The following is a 10,002-nucleotide window of genomic DNA, read 5'->3' as shown; positions in this document are numbered from 1 at the left end:
GATCCCCGGGGTAAATGTATTGCTAAATAGACCATGACATCAAAAAATGACGGTGGAAAGATTTGCTCAAATTTACATAGTATAGTAGCAATGTCTTCTTCCAGTTTCTGCAGCATATCTCGCTTCACTACCCGAGCACACAAATCCTTAAAAAACATACACAGTTCAGTTATGGCAACACATACAGCAGATGTTAGCTTCCCACGAATTCCCACCGGTAATAACTTCTGTAAAAATACGTGACAGTCATAACTTTTCAATCCACCAATTTTCCAGTCATCATGACTTACGCATCTACTGATATTTGAAGCATAACCATCTGGCAACTTCACACCTTGCAACCATTTGCAGAAGTCCATCCTCTCCTCCCTTATCACTGTAAAACATGCATGCGGCATGACCACCCTCTCACCATCCACTCGTAAATGCAAATTATGTTTAATTCCCATTCTCTCAAGATCTTTCCTTGTCTTAATCGTATCTTTCGTCTTTTTATTGATGCTCATCAATGTATCCAGTATATTATCACAAATATTCTTCTCAATATGCATTACATCCAAACTATGTCGCAACATGCAGGACGACCAATACGGCAACTCAAAAAAAATACTACGCTTTGTCCAATTCAATTCTGCTACGCCTCGTTTTCTCTTGTTCTTTCCCTGACCTTTGCCAAAATTGTTTGCTGCCACATGTACCAATTGTTCCAGGATCTCTTCCCCAGACAACTCATTTGGCGCAATTCTATCTTCTACGCGTCCGTCAAACTTAGCCGATTCTGTTCTCCATGCATGATTAGTTGGTAGATAACGTCGATGACCCATGAAACACAACTTTTGAGAATATTTTAACCACTCACTAGTAGTTTCTTTATTACACGTCGGACACGCTAACTTTCCTTTAGTACTCCAGCCAGAAAGATTCCCATATGCCGGAAAGTCATTTATCGTCCACATTACCGCAACATGCATCTGAAAAGTTGTTGATGTGGATGCATCATAAGTTCTGACACCTGCTTCCCATAACTCTTTCAACTCTTCAATCAACGGCTGCAAATATACGTCAATGCCATTCCCAGGTGATCTCGGGCCGGGGATAAGCAAAGTTAACAAAAAGTTAGGCGCCTTCATGCACCTCCATGGTGGAAGATTGTACGGAATCAACACTATAGGCCAAGTGCTATAACTTGTACTCATATTTCCAAAAGGGTTGAATCCATCAGTTGTGAGTCCGAGACGCACGTTCTTTGCTTCTATCCCAAACTCTGGATATTGATTATCGAAAGATTGCCACGCAAGTGAATCAGCAGGGTGCCTCATAAATCCATCATTTTGAACTCTTTTCTCTTTGTGCCACTTCATATCGTGAGCTATTTTCTTACACATGTATAATCTTTGCAACCAGGGTTTCAATGGGAAATATCGCAATACTTTAACCGGAACGCTTTTCTTATCCTTCCACCTCGACTCTCCGCATACAGGACATGCTTGTTTCTCCTCGTTCTCATTCCAAAATAAAACACAATCATTCTTGCACGCATGTATGGACTTGTACTCAAATCCTAATCCCTTTCTCAACTGTTTCGCTTCATAAAAGTTCTTCGGCAATGCAGATCCTTCAGGAAGCACTTTGTTAAATAAGTCTAATACCATGTTAATTGCTTTGGTTGACATTCCACACAATGATTTTATGTGAAGCAACCGCACAATAAACGACATTTTAGAATGTTTTGTACAACCTGGATAAAGCTCACGCTTTGCATCTTCCCACATTTCTGGAAAATTATCTGAATCATTCCGTCACCCACTTGAGCCATTGTCGTCAACCTCATCCATAAACATCCTAGCTCCAATGTCACTCAACATCTCCTCCATCTCTTCTCGCTCATAATCATCATCCATGTTGTGCAAATTTTTCCGCTGACTGAATAAGTCATCCGCTGATTCAGCATACGGCTCACCATGCAGTACCCATCGAGTATAGCCCAAATCCATACCATTCACAAATATATGACTTTCAGCTTCATCCAATCATATCGCACACAAATTTTTACAACCTCAACATGGACACTTAATGTAACTACGACTATTAGCAGACGCCTTTGCAAAATCAATGAAGGCCCTTACTCCACGCGCATAGGGTATGTAATCTTTTCCAAGTCTATCGCGTAAACGCATCCAACTTTTATCCATTTCTAAAAACATCTAATTTTTTAGTAATTAAGGTAAAGTTAAATACACATGCATGTCATGATACATCATGTTCAAAGTACTCTTTCTCAAGGTAGTTGGTCCTATCCCATTTGAGATTATATTCTCCATATTGCACAAGTCCCGTCACTCTACTACTTTCAATGTTAGTAAAAATTTCGGCAGCACTTCCCCATAGTTCTCCAAGTATACATGTTCACATATAGGGATTATGACCCTAAGAACAGTATACCCGAAGAACAAATGAAGAAGACACCGAAACTTTATACTAAACGTTCAAAGTAGGAATAACGTTTATGTGCAATACAGATAATATAATCTCAAATTGTCCACACTGGACAATTCAGGAATTAATGTACACCTAAATGTACACTAATTCCCAAACGGGTCTAAGGTTATTTATGCAATGTTATACAATATCTAATAAAAAAGTCTACAAATAAATTAGTGCACATTGTTTGAATTATCCCGATGTACTAATAATATTTATATTATTAATGATTGATAACACTTAGACATTATTTGTAGACTTATATAATTCCTAATTTATTATATTATATGTCATTTATCAGCTATATAATATATAACACTACTATAAAATATCTTATAATTACTATTATAAGTTACTGATAACACTTATATTTTATCTGTTATTATATAGCATAAAATAACAATTTTTACTTATTTATCTCGTATTTAATATAATATATAGTAAATTAGAACGTATTTTCTAGTTATACTATATATTGATAACACTTAATTGTTATCAGTTATTATATAATTATTACTATTATTGCCAAAATTATTATAATTATTATAATAATTTTTATTATTAAATAAGTAATTATTATTATAATTACTTATCTATTTCTTATTAATCATTTTTTAATACTATACATTACATGATAATTATTATTATGGATTAATACTAATATACTCTATACTATATATTATTAGATAAAATATTTAGGATTATTGAGCTATTAGATAAATAAGTATTATAAAATATACTTATTTATATTATCATTTTAGTAATACGGGTTTTTTATATATACTATATAGTTATGCCTTATTATTGACACTTAGTAATATATGATAATTTATTATATTAGTTATTTAACTAATTATATATATAATAGTTATAATTGTAATATTATAATTTATAATCTTCATCATCCAATAAATTATATTTTAAAATTTTTATTCTTACACAAATAATCACACTATTTATTTATTAAAAAAATTGTTATATATATTCTTTTATAACAACAAATTACTAAAATAGACACATAAACTAACAAATAATTATTATTCAAAAACATACACTATACTAAAACATTATCACATTAAGAATAAACATATTCAATAACAATAATTTTTCTTTTTAATTCATCCAAACAACACAAACTTAATCACAAATTATATCCACAATAAAATGTAACAATAGAGTTTAGTATATATACCTTGTGCTTTAAATAAATTCTTCTTCAAAAATCACAACTTCTCAACAATTCACAACAAATGATCCTTCAAAAAATACACAATACTAGTTAGTTAAATATATATGAAATAAAACATTGATAATTATCATGTATATTACAAATAAAAAATGAGAAAAACCATTTACCTTATTGCTTAAAAAAATACCTTTGCAACCTCCCTCTCACTATAAACCTCCACTTCTTCTCTTCCTCTCTCTAAAACTCTCTGTCTCTCCCCACTGCTTTCCACTTCCCAGCTCCGTCTCTCTAAAACTCTCTCTGTCTCTCACTCTAACACGCACGGAGGAAAGCAGAAATGAATCTGCTTTCTCGTGCATGAAAGTTTTATTTTCTACTTGTTATACGATTAACGTTCGGACAATCATTAATGAACGTCTGAACGTTTCACTTTACGTGCGAACGTTTACGCATTAACGTTCGAACGTAAAATTATCCCGCCCAATAATTATACAGTACGTTCGCACGTATTGTTGTCCATCCTACGTATTCGTCAGTAACGTTCGAACGTTTATATAGTACGTTAGAACGTACTGTGCAAATTTGGTTTAAGCGGGAAATTTCCCTCCGAATTTATTATAACGTCCGAACGTTTCTCATTAAGGTTCGAACGTTAATATTATTATTTACATATTATATATTTAGTATATTCCTCATAATATACTTATTAATTAAATTATAAATTATACAATATTAATTAATATATAATTTGTACCAATTATAATATATATAACATAAGTATTATACAACAACGTACTATATATATATTATAACTTTATATAAACTAATAATATAAAATATATATTATATAATAAGTATATTAATATATAATAAGTATATTATATATTATAGTTATAACAAGTATATTATAATATATTATATAGGAAAAATTGAATATTATATAGTAATATATAGGTAATATAATATATATTATAATAATATATTATATAATATATATAATATAATATATAGTGTAAAAATGTTCGAAACGTTCGGACGTTTTGGTTGACATCCGAACATATACTATAGTACGTTCGCATGTTAACACAACGTCCGAACGTACAAGTTATACGTTCGCACGTATGCTTTTACGTCTGAAAGTAATTTGCATAACGTTCGCAAGTGCAGTTAACGTCCGAACGTTAATTAATTAACGTTCGAACGTTAACTGTATATAAGGCCAGGCACGACGGTTTCCAGGCCATAACTTGTACGAAACCGACTATAAAACTCAAACTCTCTCATCCTCTCCGCCACGCACGCCGCCACAACCATCGCCATCCGCCACCGCAACCGTCACTAAAGGTAATGTGCCCTCTCCCTCTTCTATTTCCTTGCTTTTAATCGGTGGGTTTCAAAAATTTGAAACCCACCGTAGCCCGGTTATAAAACTTGCATTTCCGGCCACCATTCGCAGTAAAATGATAGAATAGGACCGTAGAAACATTCCCCATCTTTTGAAATGCATATTTTGGTTGTTTGTGGCTTCGAAACATGCGTTTCGAAGCTTTCGGTAATGGCTGAGTCGACTCAGCGTTTCTGTGTCGTAACGTTCGGACGTCACGACACAACGTCCGAACGTGTGACCTTTTGTATTCTTTACATTCGCACGTTATATTGTAACGTACGAACGTATTAGTTTTATGTGCAAACATTTTTATCCAACGCTTTAACGTAATGTTGGATAAAACGTTCGAACGTAAACCGTTGGTATTCTTCGGCTAGTAAGAACGTCCGAACGTATGACGGTTCAAATTCATTACGTCCGAACGTTTAGTAATACGTTCGGACGTAATGAACTTATTCGCACATTTTTATCGAACATTTGAATGAAACGTTCGATAAAAACGTCCAAACGTATCATCTTTGTAAATTTGCACCTATTTTAACGTGCGAACGTACATTGTATTAACGTTCGAACGTTTCCTATAAAAAAAATTTTATATTGTTTCTTTTAGGTATTATTATTTTATATATTGAAAAAGTGAAATTATTTAAAAGTTTTACTGGCAAAATTATGTAAATTTATAAGGATGATATTTTAATTTTTAGTATAATCCATATATGTCATAATACGTATGTATCTGTGATTATAATCATTTTTTTTAAAATGTTATAACTTATATATATTTTTTTATTTTCAGGATATGGCTCAGTATATGACGACAAGGAAGCGAGGGAGGGATGGAGGCAATCAGGACATCGCTCGACTGGGGGCACCATTAAAGATGATTCATGTAAAACTAACAGCCCAGCATACTCCATATTATCATTAGCTTCTAATTTTGATTTATTTTATTTTATTTTTTACCAAGTCAAACTTCCATGAATAAAGTGAGCTCCACGTACATGATTTCAAATCATCTCCTTTCCTTTTACTTTTTCGTCCAATCTCTTCCCCTTTTTTTTTCTTTTTTTTCTTTTTTTAATTCAGATTCTCTATCTTCTTCATGCTTGAAGTCCACGTATGGTTAGGATCCTTCAACTTTCTTTCTTCATCAACTTATCCCTTCTATTTTTAACATCTTGAAAAAGAATCAAACTTGATCTTTATCTTCAAATTACACCGGTAAAATTTAGATCTTTATTTTCTTCAAAACTGACATAAAATTTAAATAACAACAATGAAATCTAAAATCAATGAAAATAAATAAAATTAGACTAAGTTTTAAAGTTAAGAGGTGATAAAATATATTAAATTATACAAGTCATCAAACACCCCCAAACTTAAAACCTTGTTTGTCCTAAAATAAAAAATAAAAATAAAATAAAATACTACTTTAGGCAATATCAACTAGACCCCATAGAGAAGTATCATCACTCACCAAGCTATGATCTGAATTTAGATTTCATCACTAATATCTTACTCTTTTAACATCAAAGATAACAGGAAAATCAATCACAAATTTAGCAATTTGTCAAGTAAGAGTTAAGCGTTTACTTCAACCTAAAGTTAAGACCTTGAGTGTGTGTGTGTGTGATATAGTCAATTTAACATCAAACCACCTGCAAACTCTGATAAAAGTAGAACAACTAAAATCAGAAGAATTCTCTCAAAGCTTAACCCCATAAGTCTAATTTTCAGAAATCCTCTCCACTAATGTAGTCAACACCAAAATCAGATATCAAAAGGTCTTTAATAAGGTTGTAATGACAGGCCACAAGGTGAGGGTTAAGAAAGAACTGGATATGGAGAATCAAAGCAAACTGGAAAAATACTTGGTGAAAAGAACAATAAAAGAGATATCCACATGATTCAAATCATAGCTCTTTCTCGACTATATGCTCATACTGGTGACATTATTGTTGCTGTAATCAATGAAGTAATACCAACTACTCCTTTAACAAAATCTGAGGTGATACACACTCCACTTTTTGAGTTTTTTTTTTTTTTTTTTTTTCAGCCACCTCAATTCTTCGTTTTTTTTTTCAGTTTTTTTTTTTTTCACTCTTTGATCAAACAGAGCAAATATATTATCGATAATTTTCTTTGAACTAACTTTTTCCTTAAATGTAAATTTCCACCAAAGTATTTTCTCAAACTATAAAAGGTAAATTTATAGTTTTTCAGATTTAGAGCGGGAATGGTTTATATAGTTAAAAGAACAAATAAAGGCTTATGTAAAATAAGGCTCAAGGGGGTTGACTATGGAAATATACCATGCAATGATGGCATGATACTTAGGACGGCTAGGAAAGCTTTTTGGTTATGACAAAAAAATTGCCTAGATCATTTCTCTAATATTTAGTATCAACTAGGATTTCGCCTTAAGGATCCATCAACGGATTCTATAGCAAAGCAAGATTGAACTTCCCTCTTCCAGTTAATTCAACTTCTTCTCTTCATAAGCAAAATGAAATAAAAGAAAAACGATTGTGTGCTCAATTATATTTAAGGTCAAAGATTTAAATCAAAGTAACCACAAAACTCCCCTTGACATAAAAGAAATTTTTGAAAATTTTTCTCAAAACCATCCTCAATCACAAATTTCAGAGTCATAGAGAATTCAATCATATTCAAATACATGCTTGGTAAAAGAATCAAACAACTCAAGACTTATAAAATCATAAGTAAAATAAAATAAATAACAAACAAGAAGACCAAATGACTATAGGAGTTTACACTCCCCAAACTTAAACTAAACAATGTCCTCATTGTAATGCAAAAGTGAAAATGATTGAAAAAATTAAAGGAACTTCCTTGGTTTCATGGTGAATCAGTCGTAGTTTATAATTTTCAGCTCCTTATTCATGCTAAATAAACCTATATCAAAATCTAAATTATTAAAAAAATAATAATAATAAAGATAACAAAAAATAAAAAAATAAAAGAAAGTTCTATGGGTTGCCTCCCATAAGCGCTTGTTTTAAAATTTACAACCAGACTTTTCAATCTTCATCAATTAGGATCTCCAAGAGGAATAGATGCATGGTTCCTCTCCACTTGTTCTCCATAGTAGTGCTTCAATCTCTGACCATTAACTCTGAATATATTCTCTATCTTGTCCTTCAAGTCTATTGCTCCAAAAGAGAAAACTTTATTAATTATATAAGGACCTGTCCATCTTGATTTTAACTTACCTAGGAAGAGTTTGAGTCGTGAATTGAAGAGTAAAACATGTTGTCCTGGTGCAAACTCACGCCTAAGAATCTGTTTGTAATGCCACTTCTTCGTCCGTTCTTTATAGATCTTTGCATTTTCATATGCATCATTCCAGAACTCATCCATCTCATTCAATTGAAGAAGTCTCTTTTCCCCTGCTGCCTTCAAATCAAAATTAAACTTTTTTATAGCCCAATAAGCTCTATGCTCCAACTCCACAGGAAGATGACATGCCTTTCCAAACACTGATCGGTAAGGAGACATCCCGATAGGTGTTTTAAAGGTTGTACGGTATGCCCACAAAGCATCATTAAGTTTCTTTGCTCAATCCTTTCTATTGGCATTGACCTTCTTCTCAAGGATGTTCTTGATTTCTCGATTTGAAATTTCAGCTTGGCCATTAGTTTGAGGATGGTAAGCAAGTGCTATCTTGTGCTTCACACCATATTTAGAAAGAAAATTATCAAACAACTTGTTGCAAAAGTGGGTCTCTTCATCACTAATAATAGCTCGTGAAGTACCAAATCTTGTGAATATATTCTTATGCAGAAATTTGAGTACTAACTTTGCATCATTTGTTGTTGTAGCAATTGCTTCCACCCATTTTGACACATAATCAACTGCTAACAAGATATAAACAAAGCCAAAAGAAGGAGGAAAATGCCTCATAAAATCTATTCCTCAAACATCAAATAACTCAACTTTTAAGATATTTTTCAATGGTAACTCCTGACGCCTTGAAATATTTCCCATACGTTGGCACCTGTCACAACTTTTTACCAAAGTATAACTATCACGAAAAATAGAAGGTCAAAAGAAACCACTTTGAAGTACCTTAACTGCTGTTCGGGTTGCTCCAAAGTGTCCTTCCCTCCATATGATGATGAATAGCAATGATGGAGAATAGCTTCCATCTCTTCTTCTGGCACACATCTTCGAATGATTTGATCAGGGCATCTTTTGAATAGCAAAGGCTCATCCCAAAGATAATATTTCACATCATGCATAAACTTCTTGCGTTGGTGGTAAGTAAGATCAGGTGGCAGTACTTTACAAGTTAGGTAGTTTACAATATCAGCATACCAAGGAAGCTTGATCTCATATGCAAACAACTGCTCATCAGGGAATGCTTCTTGGATCACTAAATCTGGTCTTTCTTCCTCTTGCTCTAGCCAGGAGAGATGATCAACAACTGAATTTTCACTTCCTTTCTTATCTCGAACCTCCAAATCAAATTCTTGAAGAAGTAGGATCCAACGAATTAGCCTAGGCTTAGCATCCTTCTTGCCAAACAAATAGCAAAGTGCTGCATGATCAGTGAACACTATCACCTTTGTACCAATGAGGTAAGACCGAAATTTGTCACAAGCAAACACCACAGCAAGCATCTCCTTCTCAATTGTTGTATAATTTCACTGAGCTTCATTCAATGTTTGGCTTACATAATAGATGGCCCTAAATAGTTTGTCTCGCCTTTGTCCCAACACTGCTCCAATTGCAAAGTCACTTGCATCACACATAACTTCAAAAGGTTGACTCCAATCATATACAATCATAATTGGTGCTGAAATTAGTTTCTCCTTGATTGCATTAAAGGCCTGCAAACAAACATCATCAAAGTCAAATGCAGAATTTTTTTCAAGAAGATTACATAAAGGTTTAGAGAGTTTAGAAAAATCCTTTATAAATC

Source organism: Carya illinoinensis, chromosome 2 (genome assembly GCF_018687715.1).
Source record: "Carya illinoinensis cultivar Pawnee chromosome 2, C.illinoinensisPawnee_v1, whole genome shotgun sequence".
Taxonomy (NCBI): Eukaryota; Viridiplantae; Streptophyta; class Magnoliopsida; order Fagales; family Juglandaceae; genus Carya; species Carya illinoinensis.
Note: the sequence above shows the minus strand (reverse complement) of the source record.